At 44.0% G+C, this 26688-nt stretch overlaps 1 protein-coding gene across 1 annotated transcript in view; it reads right to left on the reverse strand.

Annotated features, from left to right (window-relative positions):
- LOC139536257 (plexin-B1-like) overlaps window positions 1-26688 on the reverse strand; it is a 174980-nt gene that overhangs the window by 134286 nt on the left and 14006 nt on the right. The window contains exon 2 of the mRNA XM_071336630.1: window positions 11790-11880. The gene's annotated coding sequence lies outside the window, so the exon portion shown is untranslated. The remainder of the gene's footprint in view (window positions 1-11789; window positions 11881-26688) is intronic.

Genomic DNA, 26688 nt, shown 5'->3' on the forward strand with positions numbered 1-26688 from the left:
GAGTCTGTTTCTGACCGTTTGAGCAGACACATGCACATTTGTGGCCTGCTGGAGGTCATTTTGCAGGGCTCTGGCAGTGCTCCTCCTTGCACAAAGGCGGAGGTAGCGGTCCTGCTGCTGGGTTGTTGCCCTCCTACGGCCTCCTTCACGTCTCCTGATGTACTGGCCTGTCTCCTGGTAGCGCCTCCATGCTCTGGACACTACGCTGACAGACACAGCAAACCTTCTTGCCACAGCTCGCATTGATGTGCCATCCTGGATGAGCTGCACTACCTGAGCCACTTGTGTGGGTTGTAGACTCCGTCTCATGCTACCACTAGAGTGAAAGCACCGCCAGCATTCAAAAGTGACCAAAACATCAGCCAGGAAGCATAGGAACTGAGAAGTGGTCTGTGGTCACCACCTGCAGAACCGCTCCTTTATTGGGGGTGTCTTGCTAATTGCCTATAATTTCCAACTTTTGTCTATTCCATTTGCACAACAGCATGTGAAATTTATTGTCAATCAGTGTTGCTTCCTAAGTGGACAGTTTGATTTCACAGAAGTGTGATTGACTTGGAGTTACATTGTGTTGTTTAAGTGTTCCCTTAATTTTTTTGAGCAGTGTACATTATACACTGTCCTACCTGTAAATGTTATCTAACTATACTATACACTGTCCTACCTGGACATGCCATCTACAGTGGGGAGAACAAGTATTTGATACACTGCCGATTTTGCAGGTTTTCCTACTTACAAAGCATGTAGAGGTCTGTAATTTTTATCATAGGTACACTTCAACTATGAGAGACGGAATCTAAAACAAAAATCCAGAAAATCACATTGTATGATTTTTAAGTAATTAATTTGCATTTTATTGCATGACATAAGTATTTGATACATCAGAAAAGCAGAACTTAATATTTGGTACAGAAACCTTTGTTTGCAATTACAGAGATCATACGTTTCCTGTAGTTCTTGACTAGGTTTGCACACACTGCAGCAGGGATTTTGGCCCACTCCTCCCTACAGATCTTCTCCAGATCCTTCAGGTTTCGGGGCTGTCGCTGGGCAATACGGACTTTCAGCTCCCTCCAAAGATTTTCTATTGGGTTCAGGTCTGGAGACTGGCTAGGCCACTCCAGGACCTTGAGATGCTTCTTACGGAGCCACTCCTTAGTTGCCATGGCTGTGTGCTTCGTGTCGTTGTCATGCTGGAAGACCCAGCCACGACCCATCTTCAATGCTCTTACTGAGGGAAGGAGGTTGTTGGCCAAGATCTCGCGATACATGGCCCCATCCATCCTCCCCTCAATACGGTGCAGTCGTCCTGTCCCCTTTGCAGAAAAGCATCCCCAAAGAATGATGTTTCCACCTCCATGCTTCACGGTTGGGATGGTGTTCTTGGGGTTGTACTCATCCTTCTTCTTCCTCCAAACACGGCGAGTGGAGTTTAGACCAAAAAACTCAATTTTTGTCTCATCAGACCACATGACCTTCTCCCATTCCTCCTCTGGATCATCCAGATGGTCATTGGCAAACTTCAGACAGGCCTGGACATGCACTGGCTTAAGCAGGGGGACCTTGCGTGCGCTGCAGGATTTTAATCCATGACGGCGTAGTGTGTTACTAATGGTTTTCTTTGAGACTGTGGTCCCAGCTCTCTTCAGGTCATTGACCAGGTCCTGCCGTGTAGTTCTGGGCTGATCCCTCACCTTCCTCATGATCATTGATGCCCCACGAGGTGAAATCTTGCATGGAGCCCCAGACCGAGGGTGATTGACCGTCATCTTGAACTTCTTCCATTTTCTAATAATTGCGCCAACAGTTGTTTCCTTCTCACCAAGCTGCTTGCCTATTGTCCTGTAGCCCATCCCAGCCTTGTGCAGGTCTACAATTTTATCCCTGATGTCCTTACACAGCTCTCTGGTCTTGGCCATTGTGGAGAGGTTGGAATCTGTTTGATTGTGTGTGGACAGGTGTCTTTTATACAGGTAACGAGTTCAAACAGGTGCAGTTAATACAGGTAATGAGTGGAGAACAGGAGGGCTTCTTAAAGAAAAACGAACAGGTCTGTGAGAGCCGGAATTCTTACTGGTTGGTAGGTGATCAAATACTTATGTCATGCAATAAAATGCAAATTAATTATAAAAAAATCATACAATGTGATTTTCTGGATTTTTGTTTTAGATTCCGTCTCTCACAGTTGAAGTGTACCTATGATAAAAATTACAGACCTCTACATGCTTTGTAAGTAGGAAAACCTGCAAAATCGGCAGTGTATCAAATACTTGTTCTCCCCACTGTAACTATAATATACACTGTCCTACCTGGACATGCCATCTAACTATACACTGTCCTACCTGGACATGCCATCTAACTATACTATACACTGTCCTACCTGGACATGCCATCTAACTATACTATACACTGTCCTACCTGGACATGCCATCTAACTATACTATACACTGTCCTACCTGGACATGCCATCTAACTATACACTGTCCTACCTGGACATGCCATCTAACTATACTATACACTGTCCTTCCTGGACATGCCATCTAACTATACTATACACTGTCCTACCTGGACATGCTATCTAACTATACTCTGTCCTACCTGGACATGCTATCTAACTATACTATACACTGTCCTACCTGGACATGCCATCTAACTATACACTGTCCTACCTGGACATGCTATCTATACACTGTCCTGCCAGGCCATGCCACATAGCTAAAGTAACCACTATGGACACATCACTACACAGCACATCATTCACACCAACATGCTAAAGTAGACTGTTGGTTTGTGTATACACCATTTTTTGAAAGTCAATGACTATTAATGTGTTTATCAGAGCTTTCAAAGGGATTTTGAGGAGGCTTCTATGAAAAGTCATTCTGGCACTGGACAACGATGAAGAGAGGCTACGTTCTCCTAAAGCAGACCATTGGATCTTTGTGTTTAAAAAATAAATAAATAAAGTCCGGTAACAGATGCTGAGACTGATAATTACACACACATTTTTTTGCCCACCTTCTGCTCCTCCAATTCCCTAGCGTCTTCATTAATCTCTCTCCATCGCGGTCCAGCCTCGTTAGGGGAGCCTTGTTCAGCAGTCCTTGAGATACAATCAAAGACGGTAAATCATAACTGCGCATCAACACACTGAACACAGTCCAGATTCCTGACCAGCCATGACAAAACAATGTCTGCACACCCAACCGCCCCAAATCACCCTTGCCTTTATTATCAGGTAGAAACAACCATCGGCATGGCACTACGACAACTACCCACCTCACACACCACACACACACACGGGCCATTTTCACATACAGTAAATAAAACTTAAATCAAGGCTTCCTGAAGTCCTCATATAACCCAGGTTGAGTGGCCTTAATCAAGGCTTCCTGAAGTCCTCATATGACCCAGGTTGAATGGCCCATAAGTCCTCATATGACCCTCTCTAATTGGAGAGGCCTGTCTGAGGCTAGAGCATGGAGCAAGAGGGGACAGGTCCCAATTTGTCAACTTGCATTAACTCCCCAGGAGAATAGCAGAGTAAGTGAGTGAGTGAGTGTTTGTTTGTTTGTGTCCAGGCTAAGTACATGGGGACCTGCGTCCATTACTGATCAGTCCCATGTTTGTTTAACTGTACCGCTGTACCCGTGGGGATTCTCCAGTCAGCCGGAGACCATAGATCTTCTGCACATTCTAGCTCTCCTTTTAACAGCTTGGTTTCTCTTGATTAGGTTCTCTCTCTGACCATCTCTCACTTTGTCCTTATGTCCCAGTCTTTCATTGTATTTTTACTGTCTACAATTGTCTTAGGTCTGCCCCTCTTTCTCTCACTCCCTCTTTCCTGCTTCTTCCTCAGTCTTTCTCCCCATGTACTCTCCTCCGTCGATCTCCGGGGTGAGGATGGATGGAGAGGGGGAGGGAGGTAAAGACTGGGTAATGAGAGAGGAGGTGAACGTCAGGATCAAGGTGGAGGGGAAAGACAAAATAAATCTAGATTTTCTGAAGAACACTGAAAAAAGCCCCAATATCATCAGGCCGTCTACAGTTGAAGTCGGAAGTTTACATACACTTAGGTTGGAGTCATTAAAACTTGTTTTTCAACCACTCCACAAATTTCTTGTTAACAAACTATAGTTTTGGCAAGTCGGTTAGGACATCTACTTCGTGCATGATACAAGTAGTTTTGACTACTATTGTTTACAGACAGATTATTTCACTGTATCACAATTCCAGTGGGTCAGAAGTTTACATAAACTAAGTTGACAAACTAAGTTGACTGTTCCTTTAAACAGCTTGGAAAATTCCAGAAAATTATGTCATGGCTTTAGAAGCTTCTGATAGGCTAATTGACATCATTTGAGTCAATTGGAAGTGTACCTGTGGATGTATTTCAAGGTCTACCTTCAAACTCAGTGCCTCTTTGCTTGACATCATGGGAAAATCAAAAGAAATCAGCCAAAACCTCTGGGAAAAAAATTGTAGACCTCCACAAGTCTGGAAATTGCTCCCAAGGATGAACCAAACACCTGAAGGTACCACATTCATCTGTACAAACAATAGTATGCAAGTATAAACACCATGGGACCACGCAGCCGTCATACCGCTCAGGAAGGAGTTCTGTTTCCTAGAGATGAATATACCTTATATACCTCCTAGAGATGAATATACCTGCGAAAGTACAAATCAATCCCAGAACAACAGCAAAGGACCTTGTGAAGATGCTGGAGGAAATAGGTACAAAAGTATCTATATCTACAGTAAAACGAGCCCTATATCGACATAACCTAAAAAGCCACTCAGCAAGGAAGAAACCACTGCTCCAAAACCGCCATAAAAAAACCAGACTACGGTTTGCAACTGCACATGGGGACAAAGATCGTACTTTTTGGAGAAATGTCCTCTGGTCTGATGAAACAAAAATAGAACCGTTTGGCCATAATGACCATCGTTATGTTTGGAGGAAAAAGGGGGATGCTTGCAAGCCAAAGAACACCATCCCAACTGTGAAGCACGGGGGTGGCAGCATCATGTTGTGGGGGTGCTTTGCTGCAGGAGGGACTGGTGCACTTCACAAAATAGATGGCATCATGAGGTAGGGAATTATGTGGATATATTGAAGCAACATCTCAAGACATCAGTCAGGAAGTTAAAGCTTGTTCGCAAATGGGTCTTCCAAATGGACAATGACCCCAAGCATACTTCCAAAGTTGTGGCAAAATGGCTTAAGGACAACAAAGTCAAGGTATTGGAGTGGCCATCACAAAGCCCTGACCTCATCCTATAGAACATCTGTGGGCAGAACTGAAAAAGCGTGTGCGAGCAAGGAGGCCTACAAACCGGACTCAGTTACACCAGCTCTGTCAGGAGGAATGGGCCAAAATTCACCCAACTTATTGTGGGAAGCTTGTGGAAGGCTACCTGAAACGTTTGACCCAAGTTAAACAATTTAAAGGCAATGCTACCAAATACTAATTGAGTGTATGTAAACTTCTGACCCACTGTGAATGTGATGAAAGAAATAAAAGCTGAAATAAATCATTCTCTCTACTATTATTCTGACATTTCACATTCTTAAAATAAAGTGGTGATCCTAACTGACCTAAGACAGAGCATTTTTACTTGGATTAAATGTCAGGAATTGTGAAAAACTGAGTTTAAATGTATTTGGCTAAGGTGTATGTAAACTTCAACTGTATATAACAACTCTGCCTAACTGCAGAAAAACTAGAATATACTGTTTTAAAAAACTAATTGTTTAAGGAAATATACATTATTGATATACTACATATTACTGTATATAGAAAAAATGCTCCAGTTTTCTTTTAAGACACATTTAACATTCATTATTTAATTTCCCATGGAGGACATTCCATATAAATATTTTAAGTTCAACCAAAACAGACTAGAAAGTCTTCATAGATCCGCACAGCCAAAAAACAACAAAGACCAACCCACAAACAAATAAACAAAGGCGAACAAAACCACAGCGGTCGTTCTGCAAGGTCGGCACATTTTCCCATATTAACACATTTGAATAGCAAAACCAACCACAATGCAGGCTGTGACCCAGTTGAGCTGCCACGGGCACAATTCAACCCCTATTGAAGTATTTTTGGAGTAACGTTTGAACATATGTAGGAAGCTAAGTCAGAAAGAAATGGCTGAATGAACAGCTGAATAGCTCATGTAGTGTTAAACTACTAGATGTCTTACAGAGTTCCAGTACTTGACCCTGGCAGTAGTTGACCCTGGATGCATTAATCCAAATCCTCAGAGACTGTACTGTATCTTAAGTGGCTTTCACACTACACAATATCCGCCATGAATTTCATATTTGGTACATCTCATTCTTAGGAAGTCCAGGTCATTCCAAATGAATATCTGGGCAAAATATGAGCAATGTGAATAAACACACACAAAAAGGTATGTGGACACCCCTTCAAAATAAGTAGATTTAACTATTTCAGCGACGAGTTGTGGATTCCGAGATGCAGTTCTGTACACCACTGTTGTACTGCTCCTGTATTTGTCTGTTTGGGGTCCGCCTGTTAGCTTGTACCATTCTTGCCATTCTCCTTCGACCCCTTTCATCAACCAACTGTTTTTGCCCCCTGGACTGCCGCTGACTGGATGTTTTGTTTGTCGCACCATTCTCTGTAAACTCTAGACACTGTCGTGCGTCAAAAGTCCAGGAGGGCAGCCTTTTCTGAGATAATGGATTCGCCGTGCCTGTCACCGATGATCATGCCCCGCTCAAAGTTGCTTAGGTCACTCGTTTAACCCATTCTAACGTTCAATTGAACAGTGAGTGAACGCCTCGATGCCTGTCTGCCTGCTTTATATAGCAAGCCACATGACTCACTGTCTGTAGGAGCGATCCATTTTCATGAACGGGGTGGTGTACCAAATAAATGGGCCGGTGAGTGTATAACATAACACATGACATTTAGCAGAAGTTTTTATCCAAAGCAACTTAGTCATGCGTGTATACATTTATATCTATACGGTGCGTTTGGAAAGTATTCAGACCCTTCACTTTTTCCACATTTTGTTACGTTACAGCCTTATTCTAAAATGTATTACATGTTTTTCCTAAACCTTCACACAATACCCCATAATGACAAAGCGAAAATAGGTTCAGACATTTTTGCAAATTTATATAATTTTTTAAAACTGAAATACCTTATTTACATAAGTATTCAGACCCTTTGCTATACTACTCAAAATTGAGCTCCGGTGCATCTGGTTTACATTGATCATCCTTGAGATGATTGGAGTCCACCTGTGGTAAATTCAATTGATTGGACATGATTTGGAAAGGCACATACCTGTCTATATAAAAAGGTCCCACAGTTGACAGTGCATGTCGGAGCAAAGACCAAGCCATGAGGTCAAAGGAATTGTCTGTAGAGCTCCGAGACAGGATTGTGTCGAGTCAAAATCTGTCGAAGGGTACCAAAACATTTCAGCAGCATTGAAGGTCCCCAAGAACACAGTGGCTTCCATCATTTTTAAATGGAAGAAGTTTAGAACCACCAAGACTCATCCTAGAGCTGGCCGCCTGGCCAAAATGAGTAATTGGGGGAGAAGGACCTTGGTCAGGGAGGTGAACCCGATGGTCACTCTGACAGAGCTCCATAGTTCCTCTGTGGAAACGGGAGAACCTTCCAGAAGGACAACCATCTCTGCAGCACTCCGCCAATCAGGGCTGTATGGTAGCGTGGGCAGATAGAAGGCACTCTTCAGTAAAAAGGCACCCTACAGCCAGCTTGGAGTTTGCCAAAAGTCACCTAACAACTCTCAGATCATGAGAAACAAGATTCTCTGGTCTGATGAAACTGAGATTGACCTCTTTGGCCTGAATGCCAAGCGTCACGTCTGGAGGAAGCCTGGCACCATCCCTATGGTAAAGCATGAGGGTGGCAGCATCATGCTGTGGGGATGTTTTTCAGCGGCATGGACTGGGAGGCTAGTCAGGATTGAGGGAAACATGAACGGAGCAAAGTACAGAGAGATCCTTGATGAAAACCTCCAGAGCGCTCAGGACCTCAGACTGGGGCGAAGGTTCACCTTCCAACAGGACAACGACCCTAAGCACACACCCAAGACAACTCAGGAGTGGCTTTGGGGCAAGTCTGAATGTCTTTGAGTCGCCAAGCCAGAGCCCGGACTTGAACCCGATCTAACATCTCCGGAGAGACTTGAAAATAGCTGTACAGTGACACTCCCCATCCAATCTGACAAAGCTTGAGAGGATCTGCAGAGATGAATGAGAGAAACTCCAAATATAGGTGTGCCAAGCTTGTAGCGTCATACCCAAGAAGACTCGAGGCTGTAATCGCTGCCCAAGGTGCTTCAAAAAAGTACTGAGTAAAGGGTCTGAATACTTATGTAAAAACATATTTTTATTTTTAATACATTTGCAAAAATGTCTAAAAAATTTGTTTTGTTTTGTCATGTGGTATTGTGTGTAGATTGATGAGCGGGGAAATGATTTAATCCATTTTAGAATAAGCTGTAATGTAAAATGTGGGAAAAGGGGTCTGAGTACTTTCCGAATGCACTGTAGGTGGCCCAAGCAGGAATGCGAAACCTTTGGTGCTGCAAGTGCTTTGCTCTACCAAATGAGCCACTATGGTCTAACAACTGGCAACACAGAATGGTTCTACACGACCGTATGCACAGTTGCAAACCTGTCAAGGGATTGACCCAGTTCTACCATTTCAAAGCCTTTCTTTGACAGTGCAGGATATTTAAGTCCACTGCATCAAAGGTGAGGAACCAAATCTTAAAACACTACCCCTCCCATGTCTAATAACCTTAGGAATGTTCTGTACTTGAGCAACGGAGCATTAGACACAAAACATTTTTGATAAAGGGGGAAGTCTACTCTACAGCCCTGGAGCATCAACAGCTGGCCATGTGAATGTCACAGAAACAGTCAAGTGGTGATTACGACTCCAGACTGTTTCTGCGGAGCGAGAAGAAGAGAGGTATGGATGGAGGTGACATTGGATGACAGGGAACGGAGGACGACCTCTGAATGAGTGTTACCTCTCCCTCCGTTTCTTCGATTTGGCCAAATGCATTACAGCCAGACATCGTTTGTTAGACGGAGATTAAAAGGGACATGATTTGATTACTTCTGCCTGCTTGTTATGAATACTGCTCCGTCGCTGAAGGAAAGTCACCTTACTCTACACCGAGACTATGTAGATCGAGACTGCTGATAACATGACGGCTGTATATTAACTCTTTCAGGTGTGAGTATGGTCATGCAGAAAGACATGGCTAAAGGCAAAGCAGAAAAAAAATAACTTAGAGGCTAATTTCTTTATTCAAGGTTCTGTTGCAGAGGCCTGAATGCAAGGGTTGTAGCAATACTAACGTCAGTGGAAGTGTGTGTGTGTGTGTGTGTGTGTGTGTGTGTGTGTGTGTGTGTGTGTGTGTGTGTGTGTGTGTGTGTGTGTGTGTGTGTGTGTGTGTGTGTGTGTGTGTGTGTGTGTGGCGCGTGTTTACACAAGTCTGAGTGCCGAAGTGGTTTGGTATTTGTTCCTTTAGGCTTGGTTTCAAAACTGCCTGCCATGGTCAGTCTGGAGTTGAACAGGACTGCCAAACAAGGAACAAAGCTGCAATCATGGATCTTAGCATGGAGTCCAGTTACACAAATTACCATTTTAAATCAATAGACCTGACTGAAACAATACATGGTGAGTAGACTGAGCAGATTGAGCGCCACCATACTTTGCATCTCATTTCCCTACCCCTCAAATCACAGGACACAGTTCAGAACAACACATTCCACATCTGCTGTACCTTAGTAACATAATTGATCTTATCTATTCTCTCTCGTGGTATAAGTACTGTTGCTGATGGTTCCTAAAAGACCAATCCTAAAGTAAATTGTGCAATGGGTTTTGAATGACACCATTACACGGTCTGATTGTTATAGCACTGTGGTTATAATAGTGTCTAGACCAGGTGTGTGATGTTCAGGGAGTCCCTCTCTGCTGGGGGTAAAGTTCAGGCATGCAGGCACACACACATACCTCCCCTGCAGTGTGGCTGCTGGTTTCCTGTCTGCTCTGGCTGATAATTTCCCTGTAATATGTGTGTGTGTGTGTGTGTGTGTGTGTGTGTGTGTGTGTGTGTGTGTGTGTGTGTGTGTGTGTGTGTGTGTGTGAGAGAGAGAGAGAGAGAGAGCGATGAGCAGCTGGCTAAACACACAGAGGCAGGGCACCAGGAGAGCTACTGGACGTGGGGAGGCCCCAGCAGTCAACCAAAACACAACTCCCTCAAGAAATCACTGTGTGTACATAGTTACCATAAAATCAGTCCCCTCCCAGACAAATCCCAGTGAAAACGTAGACAATAATAAGACACTCAGGAGGCACACGCTCCAAGGCCACGGGAAGTACTGTTTAAACAGAGCTCATATCACACGCTTGGCTGAGGGCTGCTACAGCCATAGGGACCATACTGAGAGGTAAGGGAACTAATGGAGACAAAAGGTTACTCAGTGATAATCTGTGACAGCGAGCCACTGACAAATGTCTGCTTTAAGTTTCCTCAAGGTTTTCTTCCGCATTTTCCGGAGCATTTGTCTAACCAGGCAACGAGAAAGACTAATAGTGGAAAAGGGTTTACTAAACTGAGAACAAAATGTTATCACGGTGACAACTTGCCTTAGAATAGAGGGAGTCCAAAGGGTGCTGATGAAAAGGGTCTGAACGGCCGGTGTGTTTCCTCAATGTTTCCCCAATGTTTCCCCAATGTTTCCCCAATGTTTCCCCAATGTTTGGCTTTTGTGTGAAAAAGTTTAATAATGGGGTTAGGACAGAAATAAAAAGACGGGAATAAAACGGATATGGTTGCTTTGCCACAAGGGCCACGAGGAGAGGTTAGTGGAGGAGTAAACAGCTCGCTCACACACACAACGACCCTCCTTCCTCGTACGCACCCACCCTCCGCCTTCAATCCTCCCCCTCCACTTCCTCCCCCCCTTCACCCACCCGGCCAGCCTGGGAAGAAATAGTCCCTGATCCGATTCCACAACGTAATCAAAACACTGGGCTTTGTGGGAGCTAGTGCTCCTAGCTGGCGAAGTGGCAACTTGGACTGGGAGGAATCAAAGGGGGATGAAGAGGCAAGTTTACATAACCACGGTCAGCATGGGAGGAAGAAATAAAATAATCCTTGGTTGGGCCAAAAAAGGCAAAGAGGAGAAGGAAGGAAGGCTAACCAAAGGGAAATATGAAAACAAACGGATAAAAGCTACTGTAGGAGTGCCCTTTGGTCCTCAAAGCAGCCAAATCCTCTGGTTTGGGGATGTAATTGAGACCAGACGTCGACACTTGAAATAGCTGCTGAAAGCGTTGGGATGCGGTCGATGGAAGTGGACTTGTCACCAGAGGGTAGAAAGCTCCAATCCCAAGCCCAGAGCTATTTGCATAATTAAAGATGAATTAGAGGAAATGTCTCGAAAGTCAAAATGAATATTCCTGTTGCCACAATGGCCCCCTTTAAAATAAGACTTTCTACCAAGATAAATGTCTGAAATCGTCTTCGGGATGATCTGCGCAGGATGTCTGCTCACTCCTTTCTACGTGTGACAGCGAACTTACATATATCGTTTTTAAGACCAAATTGAGAAACTGTGGATGGCTATGACGTGGAGGTCATGTTTTATTGTGTGAGCATACCGTTCCATTCCCACAGTATTCCTTCCTGTCAGTCATGCACCCATTCTCCCATATCAGAAACAGATGAATACTTAGGGTTCTTACCTGTAGAAATACAAGTTCTACTGTTCCTTCGCTGACATTGCAAACATCCCAGAATTCCACTTGCTGGTCCCCCATGTACACCAGTCCAAACCTGAAGAAGGAGAAGAGAGGAGATTAAAATCAACAAAAAGACGTTGATGCTGAAAACATGCAAAGAAAATATTTTACAGGTTTGCACTACCAGTGGATAAGCATATAAGAAAACATAGAAGTCAAAATAAATGCATTTAGTTAATAGTGAAAGTACTTGCTACTAGGCTACAGAATATCCTATTATGAATACATTATCATAGGCCCAGAAGAGCAATCACTTGAAGGCTGCTACATATGCAGTTATATGCTAATGATCTTTCTCCCACTGGCTGGAGCTAAACTTATGGAATTGTTTAGCTTGAGTCATAGATCGCCATCATTATTCATACTGCCCAGGTGAGGCCTACAGGATTAGGTCAAGGCAGACTTTGTCGGAGGTGCTACTAAAATGTCTCTGGCAGAATTAAGAGATTTCTTAAATTATCTTGGATCAATTCTGACCATTTTGAGGAAGTGTATACTGGCTACGGCATCTCAAAATTGACAAACAGTACTAATGCCGCTTTTTTTCTCATTTTTCAAGTGAAGGTCTTTTAAGGGTGATGCGAGCACGGCTAGGCGCCAGCCGAACTGCAGCATGCTGACGCCTTAACGGGGCCCATTGTAGTGCTTTTAAAAGAGACTCCCACACGACATGATCAGAGAATTACTGGACATAGCGGGTCAGTTACCAGTTAGGAACAAGTGTAGACATGAAATAAATCATCCAGAGAAAACAGAGTAAATGTCAGTAATTAAACGGACTACCACTTAACCCTACTTAAGTGTGATTTCGCAACACCAAACAAAAATGGATCAAAGACCGACCAGACGAAACAACTTCAAAGCTGGTTTACCAGACCCAGATTAAATAGGTACTTTTCCTGTTGAATATCCCATGTATAAGTACAGTAACGTACACACAAATATATGTTTTGAGCAAAATAGGTATTTTTGTTTAGACACAAGTACAAACTTCATGGAGTAGAACATTCAAGGAGGTCTGATGGTGCCCACTGACGTCATCAGCCTCCCCCCAATAGAGAACAAAGAGGAACCCCCCCCCCCACGTCAGAGCACACCTGGACCACCTATTGAGATGTGCCTTTTGTTAAGTAAAATCAGGTGATATGAGCTGAAAAGGCGACTGGAGTAGGACTTTAAGCTTATTCCCAGACTGAAAATCACATTGTGCACCTTGACTATGCATCTTAGGTGATTGTAAGGGATGTTATTCACTTCTGCAAAGGAGTTAAAAAAGACAGCCATTGTCAAGGAATACTGCCTGTAAACAGCGCCAACATTTGGTCAAACCTGGAGAATCTCCATAAATCCCTACAGGTAGTAAAAAGACAGTGGTAAGTAAACAATATGTTTCTGCCCGGGGTCTGCACTGTATTAGCATATGCTGTCTTAGCATTTTGTCGTCGCCATGGCGACACATTTAAAACCCTGAGGCTTTTCGCCAGCTGAGCCCTGGCTCATTTGTGAAACTTCCTATATCTGGATCTGTCGGGTCAAGCCGCGCAACGCTTCCCTCAGGTGAGGCAAGCACAGACCCAAGGGAAAACCTGAGCTGCTAGGTCCGTGATAAACGAACCCATTAATTTATCACTACCTAGACATTGACTGCTAGAGCCTGAGTTGACGTCTGAATGAAGACAAATGGATATACAGTATATTGGATATTGTTTGGTTCATCGTTTTAACCTGAATGTTTATCTGCATGCAGTTTGGTGGAGGCTGAAATGGAGAACGTTGTCATCTTAGATATTTTTTGTTCTCCCCATAAGACTTCCCATTCAGGGATTAGTAGAACAATGGTCCCTCAGGTCAAGCAGACAGTCTACAGATAACCTTATCAGAAATAGTAAGAATAGCTAGATAGTGTAAACCTTTATCACAGATCTACACTGTATGCACATCTTGCATTGTCAGCTGTTGACTACCTCTGACAGGAAGTAAATGGTATATTGTAGGGTTGGGCTTGATGGAATTGACTACCTCTGACAGGAAGTAAATGGTATGTTGTAGGGTTGCGCTTGATGGAATTGACTACATCTGACAGGAAGCAAATGGTATGTTGTAGGGCTGTAGGGTTGGGCTTGATGGAATTGTGTAAAGGCACTTGTGACACACCACCATTCACTTTAATTTAATGGAGGTTTTAAGCAGGATGCTTTTAAGACTTAAAAAAGTGGAACTGACAGTGTTTTAACTACCTTGCAGATATGAAACAGACAATCAGTCAAAAATATCAAATTCCCAGTTTCTCGTCTGAGTGTGCCACAGAGTAGAAGAACTGATGAATTTACAAACGCAACACCGGTTGAATATGACCGGTGTCAGTAAACGTAGGCAAAAAAAGTAATTGTTAGTCAAGAATGCTCTAGATCACATATAAACAGCCTAGCTAACCAGCTCTGCTAGGGTGAGTAAAATGGTCAGAGTGAGGTGTTCTCTCATTTGTGTCTGAAAGTAGCTAGCTAGCAAGCTAGCCAACTTTAGCCAGTTAGCTTGGGCGCTTGGTTGCAGGCAAGCTGCAGAAGGACGAGTAGGCTACAATTTCCCATTGTTTATCAGTGCAATGCAATGTACCCCAACAACAGAATGGTGTGGACGTACCCCAACAACAGAATGGTGTGGACGTACCCCAACAACAGAATGGTGTGGACGTAGCCCAACAACAGAATGGTGTGGACGTAGCCCAGCAACAGAATGGTGTGGACGTAGCCCAGCAACAGAATGGTGTGGACGTAGCCCAACAACAGAATGGTGTGGACGTAGCCCAACAACAGAATGGTGTGGACGTACCCCAACAACAGAAGTGTGGACGTACCCCAACAACAGAAGTGTGGACGTACCCCAACAACAGAATAGTGTGGACGTACCCCAACAACAGAATAGTGTGGACGTAGCCCAACAACAGAATAGTGTGGACGTAGCCCAACAACAGAATGGTGTGGACGTAGCCCAACAACAGAATGGTGTGGACGTAGCCCAGCAACAGAATGGTGTGGACGTAGCCCAACAACAGAATGGTGTGGACGTAGCCCAACAACAGAATGGTGTGGACGTAGCCCAACAACAGAATGGTGTGGACGTACCCCAACAACAGAATGGTGTGGACATACCCCAACAACAGAATGGTGTGGACGTACCCCAACAACAGAATGGTGTGGACGTACCCCAACAACAGAATGGTGTGGTATACGGGTCAATAAAAATAGTCATGCGAGTAGACCACTGATTGGCCAGCTATTATCCTCTATTATCTTCTAATAGCAAGCATTTTTTAAACAGTCTGTGAAACAAGTCTGAGGTGGGGGTTTTGAAGTGTTTTTTTCTCTCCAATTTATGCTTTGGCCACAAATACGAGCATAGAAATCCGTCAACAACATTATTTATTTGGATACGAGTGAGAATTTCACTGGACAGTTACCTTAAAATGGGTAAAATTGTGGCCATGAAATGGACTGGACCCATTTCAATGACCCATTTCACCCCTGCCAAAAGGGGTCACCAGCACTAAACAGAGGGGTAATTGTACCCTCCCTCACACACACACACACACTTTGGGCGGGTGACATCACACTCATTGTACTAAAAGCCCTCGCAGACATGACCGGCGCTCCAAATAAACAAGGCCTTTTTTAACTGGGCCGAATGGGGCCAACTCAACGTAAATCAGGTCAGACGTACAGAGAATTACAAAAAAAAATAATCACTGCCACACCACACAGGACTTCAGAAACAAGTTTGCTGTAAACAGCCTGGGGGAAAACCACACGGGACTTCAGAAACAAGTTGGCTGTAAACAGCCTGGGGGAAAACCACACGGGACTTCAGAAACAAGTTGGCTGTAAACAGCCTGGGGGAAAACCACACGGGACTTCAGAAACAAGTTGGCTGTAAACAGCCTGGGGGAAAAACCACACGGGACTTCAGAAACAAGTTGGCTGTAAACAGCCTGGGGGAAACCCACACGGGACTTCAGAAACAAGTTGGCTGTAAACAGCCTGGGGGAAAAACCACACGGGACTTCAGAAACAAGTTGGCTGTAAACAGCCTGGGGGAAAAACCACACGGGACTTCAGAAACAAGTTGGCTGTAAACAGCCTGGGGGAAAACCACACGGGACTTCAGAAACAAGTTGGCTGTAAACAGCCTGGGGGAAAACCACACGGGACTTCAGAAACAAGTTGGCTGTAAACAGCCTGGGGGAAAACCACACGGGACTTCAGAAACAAGTTGGCTGTAAACAGCCTGGGGGAAAACCACACGGGACTTCAGAAACAAGTTGGCTGTAAACAGCCTGGGGGAAAACCACACGGGACTTCAGAAACAAGTTGGCTGTAAACAGCCTGGGGGAAAACCACACGGGACTTCAGAAACAAGTTGGCTGTAAACAGCCTGGGGGAAAACCACACGGGACTTCAGAAACAAGTTGGCTGTAAACAGCCTGGGGGAAAACCACACGGGACTTCAGAAACAAGTTGGCTGTAAACAGCCTGGGGGAAAACCACACGGGACTTCAGAAACTAGTTGGCTGTAAACAGCCTGGGGGAAAACCACACGGGACTTCAGAAACAAGTTGGCTGTAAACAGCCTGGGGGAAAACCACACGGAACTCCAGAAACTAGTTGGCTGTAAACAGCCTGGGGGAAAACGTGGATTCGTCATAGCAACTTCAAACCTTCAATATAAAGGCTGCTGTGAGAAAATGGAACTTCAAAAAGAGGACATTCTAAAACAAACATAGTTCCCATAATCGTCGGCAAACTAAATAAATATTGAAAATGAGCATATGATCTGTTCATTGACTATAAGAGTGATGAGATAAATCTCAACGATGTTCTTGTAAAAACATTGGCCAGCTATGCGCACACACACACACACACACACAACCTGCTTGTCTATTCTTCCTCTATGGTGGGTTTGGAACACACATTCCCCTAACACATAAAAAAAACTGAAATAGCACAGTGTCATCAAAACCAACAATGCCATAATTATTTTGTGGTTAAGCTGTTGCTCTTAAAACTACCACAGACAGTCCTTCTTTGGCCATGGTGGGGCTATAACTAAATACAAAAAAATATACTGTTTTCATTTTCCCTGTCAAGCAGAAGATAAAAGGGTCCCAAATATAACCTCACAACATCCTGTCCAAAAGGCCTTGCCCTCTCCAGCCACTTGGCACGTGGCTGATGCTATCCTCATTTCTTCCTTCCCTAACTAACAATAGGTTATCGGCTCCCCAGACTACACAAACGTTATGTCTATGCAGGCACAGTCCTCCAAAACAAATGTAACAAAGGACTGAGGCTTCAGTTTCTTAATAAGAGTACACTATATAGCATCATGGGTGAGTCAGAGGGGCCCACTGGCAGTTTGTGGAGCCAGCCTACTTCACATTATCAAAAAGAGAATGTTCTTTGGAGCCCTAATTCTGAAGGCATGTGAAGCACTAACCAGAATTACTCATGTTACTTCATAATAAGAACTGGGAGAGAATGGGCCCCGCCACTCACTCTGATGACATAGAAACTCATTCAGCCCTTATGACAGCGAACTCATTAAGTTGAATTGTGTTTTCAGTCAAAATAGGACAAAATGATGAGCGTTAACCTATATTTGTATGGCTACTTCATTAAGTTTCCACTGCATATCTGTAATTTCACGCACTGGGAGTAAGCCGATCATTTTAATCCGACAATGACACGTGGTGTTTGTGTGCAAAATCTCCCATTCACATCAACATGTTTCAGTTTTCAGTAAGTGGAAAAGAACACATTAATGTGCAGTTTAGGGCACGCACGCCTGGGCTATCAGGCACGCACGCCTGGGCTATCAGTTAGAAAAGTAGGCAGGTGAGACCTAACTCCAGGATGAGACGTCAACGTCCCTCTAGCTGTCCCACCCCACTCACCCTCTCCTCCACGCCTCGATGGTCTCTTGGACCCTCCCCCTTCTCTACATGCTTGATGGGCCGGGCCGTCCCTGCCGCCTGTCTGACAGTCTTTCACACATCTCCAGAGATCACAACAGAGAGCCATTCCAGAGTCTACGGAGTGAAAAGAACTGTGTTGTTCATGCGGTTTTGTTGTGTCAGGCCCTGGCCTTACTGGTCTACAACCAAACGCAGAATTCTGGTTCATCGTATATGATTCCAGTCATGTTCCAAGCAGCATGCTAAATCTGCAAATCAAATCAAAATCTGGTGTAGATCTTTGCGTGAAATACTTACTTACAAGCCCTTAACTTTATTTTCCTAACAGCATTGTTGGTTAAGAGAATACTTACTAAATAAACTAAAGTTAAAAAAATAAAATAACAATGCGGCCATATACAGGAGGTACCGGTACCGAGTCAATGTGTGGGGGTACAGGTTAGTAATGAGGCTATATACAGGGGGTACCGGTACCGAGTCAATGTGTGGGGGTACAGGTTAGTAATGAGGCTATATACAGGGGGTACCGGTACCGAGTCAATGTGTGGGGGTACAGGTTAGTAATGCGGCTATATACAGGGGGTACCGGTACCGAGTCAATGTGTGGGGGTACAGGTTAGTAATGAGGCTATATACAGGGGGTACCGGTACCGAGTCAATGTGTGGGGGTACAGGTTAGTAATGAGGCTATATACAGGGGGTACCGGTACCGAGTCAATGTGTGGGGGTACAGGTTAGTAATGAGGCTATATACAGGGGGTACCGGTACCGAGTCAATGTGTGGGGGTACAGGTTAGTAATGCGGCTATATACAGGGGGTACCGGTACCGAGTCAATGTGTGGGGGTACAGGTTAGTCCAGGTCATTTATACATGAAGGTAAAGTGACTACGCATAGATAAGTGCAGCAAGAAACATCTTGAAATACAAAATCAAAGCAGGATTTGGTCAACATGATAACTGATGTCATAAATCAGCAGCTACGGGTAACCGGTGTGAATGGAAATCCTCAACGTAAAATGTGTCAGTGGGTGACATTGGCCTTTCTCCAGCAGCCTGACCATAGTCTCTGCAAAATATGGCAAATCAGTTCTGACGATATTGCCAGGGTTGGTCCTTTCTAGCATGACAATTTAGTGACTAGTAATGATGACTGGGCGCAGAGGAAGTTGGTCGTACGGTTTTGTAACAAAAGCACATTGTGTTCCTGATTCAAAAGTTTTTTTGCATCAAAATTTCATCTGAATTCAGAAGTGATAGGCTTTTTTTCTTGTCACTTACAGATTTTGAGAAATGTTTGTTACTTTCCTTCTAAAGGATCATCATTAGTATTTTCACACTGTCTAGCGTTGTTAGCAACTTGACCAGTCATCCCAAGGAGAGAAGTAAACTTGACTCATGCTAACATGCAACTCATTCAACACCTGTCTTTTATGGGCTAAGAAATACGAGACAGTGCGACTAGAATTTTCCACTTCATATTTCTCACTGTGCTTATTTCTTTCCCACAGAGTTATCCTACACTCTTCACTTCTCCAAAACGTTCAACTCAATGAAAACCAACAGATTGGAACAAACCAGTAGATTAAGGATCTATCTTAGAGCCAAGATCAGCTAATTAATCAGAAAGTTAAATGAAAAAGTTCATTCCATGATTTGTTCCACTTGATTTAACAAACACAAACAGGGGAGGAGAGAAGATCCATGGGAAGATGCATCTCCAGCCTCTGAGATGATTGTTCATATCTGTAGCCATCAAATGCTGCAATAAGCTGCTTTTCAAGTCAAATCTGATCATTTGAAAAACTGCTAAGGCCAAGTATGTCTGACCAATGACTGTTTGCAGCAGCAGGATCAACCACCAAGATGATATAGGCTTTTTGAAATACATTATTGACTTGATAAAGAGGGTGCAGACATTGTGATGAAAACCATTTCCTCAAGCTTGAGGTTAAGATCAGCACATGTTCCATTATAATGTTTGAATGTCAAAACTTGGAGGAGGAGAAATCAAAGAGCCATCGCTCAAGTCATTGAGACCAGTAGTAACGAGAGACTCCTAGTAAAATGAGACCACGGCTTGTCGACAGACTTCTGCTATCTAGGACATGTGGTCGTGGGAGTGTCAGGACAATCAATTTGTGGCGTGCAGTCGATGGGAAACGGATTGACTGTCGAAGCTCTATGGGGGAGGTTCAGGGTCATCGAGCAAGTGGCTATTCCAGTGATGTCTATAAGCTCTAGAAATAGCATTTCAATTGTTGGTTACCGTTGATAAGCATTGATAATTGACTACTGTTGCGTCTTCACCTTGAGCGATCTAGTAAAAAGTAAGGATGTTTTGAAACCAGGATGGCAATATTTTTTCCATGGCAAAAATGTAAACAAAGCACACAACTCTTTGGTCCTTTAAAAACCCTTTGAATGTAAAATAGTGTGTAAAATAGTACGTAAAATAGTGTGTACAATAGCTTGGAAAATAAACAATGATGTTTATTTCCAACATTAGGGCTGTTTTCCTTAAGAAATTAAATCTGTTTTTGTTTCCTTGCCATGATACTAACGAGTATTGCGATGCTGGTATTATCCCGGCCCTGGTAGAAAGCATTAGCTGACTCACACCGCACACCCAAATGTTTTAGAGAAGCTGACTAACGAAGAGTAAACTGTAGAAAAAGAAAGTCGCACACTCTATACATGCTCCCAACTATTTATTGGGTAAAGCTAATAACCAACACTATTTAATGGGTAAAGCTAATAACCAACACTATTTAATGGGTAAAGCTAATAACCAACACTATTTAATGGGTAAAGCTAATAACCAACACTATTTAATGGGTAAAGCTAATAACCAACATTTTGGCAACACGGTGCCTTCTTCACCTTGACTGGTAAAAACAAGTGCAGTCCTATTTCAACCCACAAGGTCAACAACACCCTCATAAATGATGTCTTGTCCCAACACTCATTGCTCAAGTGAAGAGTCAATAAAAAGGCAAATGTTGTAGAATTCTGTCCTGTGGACAACAGTCAAGACTTCTGACTCAAACCCACTGGTGTCAGTTCAGCTATAACTAACATGTCCTCCTGAGTACAAAATAGATGAATTAACTTTGCTGGATCCAACAGACAGTTCAGAGTGTACAGAGGCCCATACACTGAAACATGAGCTGCCAATGACCATGCCAGCTACATTCACAGGCAACACAATAAAAACCCTTTCATTGTATCTCAGCCCCCGGAGATCTGTGTGTTCGTCTTCACGACAAGTGGGTGTTTTTATTTTCAACCCACTTCCTTACATTTTTGGGGTTAACCCCTAAATCTGTGGAATGTGCTCGGCCGAAACTGTGACTGCGTGCTTGGACGGTACAAAAATAAAGGCATAACGGAAGAATAGGTCAAGGTTCTTTCTCATGTTTATGTTCTCCACCCAGCCTGTATATTTGCATATGAAGACATAAACAAGTGTTCACTTTGCACAAACTTTGGAATACTTTGATGGTCACAGACCAAAACTAGTGTCCGTTAAACACTGTGAATTTGCAAGAAGTATGCACCAAGTGTGTATGCGTGTGTTTTTTAAAGTATACGCATGTGATGTCTGAGTCCTGACAGTCGCTCTCTGCTACCAGAATTCCCTCCAGCTCGAGCTTATTAGGCCAGCTGTGCTGAACACATCTGATGCTCTGTGTGTGTGTGTGTGTGTGTGTGTGTGTGTTTCCAAAATACTGGCAATAAGGAATTCAAGCTTCATAGAAAGTGGTTTTGAGGACAAGTTAGACCTCTTTGTAGGAAATGAATAAATAATTCACTCCCCTCTTTGTGGTGGCATAGCAACTCAGGCATTTAGGTAAGAAAAACAACAAATACACTAGGTTTCCCTGTTAACATAACCAAACCCAATTACAACACATTTGAAGAGTGAATCTGTCTGATAAATAGTTTAAACCAGGGAAATAATGTTTAGGCAACTCTGAAGTCATACTGACTGGATCCCAGACAATTACTCATGGCCTTAGCTTTACGTGAGAGAAACTAACTTTACAATAAATCATACGCTGATCAGCATTTTGTTAGGATTTGGTCCCTACTGCTTTTTTAAGAGATATTTTTCATTAGTTGGGAAGATATGAGACAAACCCTAAAACACATATCACACTAACGAAGATAAACACGACAAAGTGTGTTAAAACGCTTTACTGTAACGGGTGTCGTCTTCCTCTTCCTCGGACGAGGAGAGGAGAGAAGGATCGGTAGACCAATGCGCAGCGAGGTGTGATGACATAATGATTTATTGAAAAAAGACAGACGAACACTGACACGAACTATACTTTAGAAATACAAAATAACAAACGGACAACGTAGACGAAACCTGAACATGGAACTTACATAAAAGACACGAAGAACTCACGAGCAGGAAACAGACTACAGAAACGAAATAACACGCCGAAACAATCCCGTGTGGTGCGCAGACACAAACACAGGAGACAATCACCCACAAACAAACAGTGAGAACAACCTACCTTAATATGACTCTCAATTAGAGGAAAACGCAAAACACCTGCCTCTAATTAAGAGCCATACCAGGCAACCCAAAACCAACATAGAAACAGCAAACATAGACTGCCCACCCAAAACTCACGCCCTGACCATCACACACATACAAAACAACAGAAAACAGGTCAGGAACGTGACATTTACAGCCTTCAGTCATTATATCAAAACATAACCAACATGACTTGACAAAGAGTGTGGTGGGTAGGTGACGAACCATGACTGAAATCTATTGTTAGCCAGCGGTTCACGTAAGAAAAATGCAAATAGCACAGACCCCACCCCCTTCATTCAGTCAAGTTGAGCTGGTCTATTGTAAACAACACCTCACGTCCCTCACCAGAACACCCCAATCATCTGAAATGGGAGAGGGGAGTTTATGCTATAAAAGGTTTAATTGTTTAACAGCTCCCTCTCTAAGCTTTGTTCCTGCTGGGCACAGCGTGAACCAAACACCAACTGTATTTCCCTCCTCTCGCTCGGTCCCAACTCAAACACTGAGTGTTTGACTTTAAAAAAAAATATATATATATATATATATAATTATTCCATTCCGTTACTTAGATTTGTGTGTATTAGGTAGTTGTTGGGGAATTGTTAGATTACATGTTAGATATTGCTGCACTGTTGGAACTAGAAGCACAAGCATTTCACTACACTCGCATTAACATCTGCTAACCATGTGTATGTGACCAATAACAATTGATTTGATCTGACCAATTAAGAACTCAAGCAACCCACCAGCATTTCACATCCGTTTACCGAGGTGAGATGGAGTCGAAACGGTTCGGTGTGACCCATGGCTGGTCTTCCAGTGTTGTGTGCACCACAACGAAGAAGCAACCCTCCCTCCACACACACCTCCCCCTCCCCCAGATTAGGCCATTGGGGTGGAGTAGGCGGGTGGAAAAGCTTATTCTTGGTAAGTAGAAAGAAAAGCCTTGAGCCTACCATGAATAATATAGAGAGAGAGTGTAGTGAGTTATTTACGAAGCTGCCTGCAGGTTCTGCTGGTGTAGTGGACACAAAGGGCCGTAGTCTGCTGTAAGCCATGCATGCAGAGTTTGCGAACACACACACTGTTTAGCCTATAAGCAAAAGGCCCTCGTCGAATGAGGGTTATGAACAAGCATTTATTTCAGTGTTAAGATAAATGTTTGACAAAGACCTGTCACTACAACACATAGACCAATAGGTGACAGATGCCATCTGCAGAGGTATCAGAGATGGGCCTAGATTCTGGTGTGATTTAGAGAGACACATTTCCAAAGACATGATACAGGTGAAATGTTCACTAACCCAAAATCAAGTCACAAGAGATGAAGGACTCATGGTTATTCTACAAATATTCTGTCAACACTAGGCCTACAAGAGAACCATGGAGGCTGTACAAATCAAGTGAGAAACTGACAATGTTGTGTAAAATATAGGCATATATTTTAAAACACACACACAAACTCACATACACAAATGATTACCGCCCCGTAGCATTCACGCCAGTAGCCATGAAGTGCTTTGAAATGCTGGTCATGGCTCACAAAAGCATCCTCCCGGATAACCTAGACCCACTCCAATTCGCATACCGCCCCAACAGATGATGCAATCTCTATACCACTTCACACTGCCCTTTCCCACCTGGACAAAAGGAACACCTATGTGAAAATGCTGTTCATTGACTACAGCTCAGCGTTCAACACCATAGTGCCCTCAAAGCTCATCACTAAGCTAAGGACTCTGGGACTAAACACCTCCCTCTGCAACTGGATCCTGGACTTCCTGATGGGCCGCCCCCAGGTGGTAAGGGTAGGCAACAACATGCTGATCCTCAACACTGGGGCCACTCAGGGGTATGTGTTTAGTCCCCTCCTGTACTCCCTGTTCACCCACGATTGCGTGGCCAAACACGACTCCAACACCATCTTTAAGTTTGCTGAAGACACAACAGTGGTAGGCCTGATCACCGACAACGATGGAGACAGCCTATTGGGAGGAGGTCAGCAAACTGGCAGTGTGGTGCCAGGACAACAACCTCTCCCTCAATGTGAGAAAGACAAAGGAGCTGATCGTGAACTACAGGAAAAGGCGGGCCGAACAGGCCGTCATTAACATTGACGGGGATGTAGTGGAGCGGGTCGAGAGTTAAGTTCCTTGGTGTCCACATCACCAACAAACTATCATGGTCCAAACACAACAAGACAGTCGTTATGAGAGCACGACAACAACTTTTCCCCCTCAGGAGACTGAAAAGATTAGGCATGGCTCCCCAGATCAAACAGTTCTACAGCTGCACCATCGAGAGCATCATGACCTGTTGCATCACCGCCTGGTATGGTAACTGCTCGGCATCTGACCGTAAGGTGCTACAGAGGGTAGTGCGTATAGCCCAGTACATCACTGGGGCCAAGCTTCCTGCCATCCAGGACCTATATACTAGGCGGTGACAGAGGAAAGCTAAAAATATTATCAAAGACTCCAGTCACACAAGTAATAGACTTTTCTCTGCTCCCAGACGTCAAGTGGAACCGGAGCACCAAGTCTAGGTCCAAAAGGCTCCTTAACAGCTTCTATCCCCAAGCCATAAGACTGATGAACAATTAATCAAAATGACACCAGATTTACATAGACCCCCCACCCCCAATTTGTTTTTTACACTGCTGCTACTTGCTGTTTATTATCTATGCACACACAACAGGGTATATCCTGGCAAAATGGTTGCCAGGAAACACCTTGCTCTAAGGGCAGGCACACACATACACACTTCACACTGTATTAACTATAGCTTTGGATTTAAGTCCTGACATGCTCCCTTTAGAGAGATGACACAACCTTTCACCATTTAGGAGTGTGAACTAGCAGGAAGTGTCATCGGGGATACATGCAGGCTGTCCCACCCCGGGCACCGTCCCACCTTGGCACGTCAGCCCTGTGTCCAGCAGGCACACACTGACACCAGTGATGCAGTGGTCAAAAACTAAGTGGTTGTTGGGGGGGGACTTTGGGCCGGTGGCTGAGAGGTCGCTGGTTTGACTGGGTGGGGATACGTCGATATGCCCTTGGGCGGGTGCTTGACCATGGTTGCTCCTGTGGGTCTCTCTGGATGGGAGTCTGCTAGATGACTGAATGTAATGTCAATGTTGAGCGGCTTCACAGCAGATAGATTGTATGTTTTAAATTTCAATAAAATAAACAAAATAAAAATAGGTGGGCAAACGCCGATTGCAGTGAAAGGTTACGCTCCCTATACTTTCAATGCAATTTTCTGCAAAAGGTGGGTAAACTGTGTTTACCCTCAACTACAACACTGACCAACACAGAGACACACAAGTCCATTTCAGAAAAGGTCAAATTGAGACCAGCAAAAGATAAATCCCACACCCTCCCCTTATCCAACCTTAAGCAGCCAAAGTGCAAAACTTGTTAACAGTTCAGTCCAACATTGGTTCCTTTCTCACCATGACAACCCTCTTTTCCCAGGATAGAGCGGGTCCCCCACAGAGGGGTTAAGATGTGTGTGTGGGGGGGGGGCATCTTTGGCAGTGATCTTGAGAAAAAAGGGTGTATCTGGGGAAACCGAGCGCTCCCCATTTCCCAAAGACTCCATGGTTCCCACTTAGCAATGGCCGGCATTCCGAAAAACGCTTTTCACCCCGCCCACCTATCGGCCTGCCAAACCAACACAAGAACCTGGCGAATGTCACCATACCAGATGCCTCTTGTATTGTTTCCTGGGAGTCAAAAGCCACATGAAGCCCCCTGACGTCATTTAGATTATATTTCACAAGCGTTTTAATATCCATTTACATCAAATCACGAGTTGCCAGTGAATAGCCACTGTTGGCCAAAAGAAAGAACCATTCAGCATAAACAAAAATAAATATCCCACGCTAATAATCAAAATTACCACAACCCCCCTCCCCTAAAAAATCACGCAAAATCAATATTTACATTGCAAAGGAATTTGAAAAACCTCATATAGGACAACATTGTAAGGTGCACCGATGCCGAAGAACACAAAAAGCACAGAACTTTCCAAGCTTCGAAGTTCAGACTTTTGGAGAAGTTCTGCCCTAGTTTCTGGGTCTACAGCAGGTTCCAGATGGTGGACACTCCCCTCTACCACACCCACTCACCTACCTATCCCTCTGTGGAGGAGTAGAGTCTGCAGCCAGTCAACACCAGCTGTTCTCCCACAGACAGTCAGTACAGACACACAGTTCAGACAGAGCAAAGCCAAACATATCCTCCCTTCTCTTCCACACCCCTCCCACTATCCTTGCACATCCAGACCTATAGCTCCCCCCCCCCCCCCCCCGCTTCC

Source organism: Salvelinus alpinus, chromosome 12, assembly GCF_045679555.1.
Source record: "Salvelinus alpinus chromosome 12, SLU_Salpinus.1, whole genome shotgun sequence".
In the NCBI taxonomy this organism is placed as follows: Eukaryota; Metazoa; Chordata; class Actinopteri; order Salmoniformes; family Salmonidae; genus Salvelinus; species Salvelinus alpinus.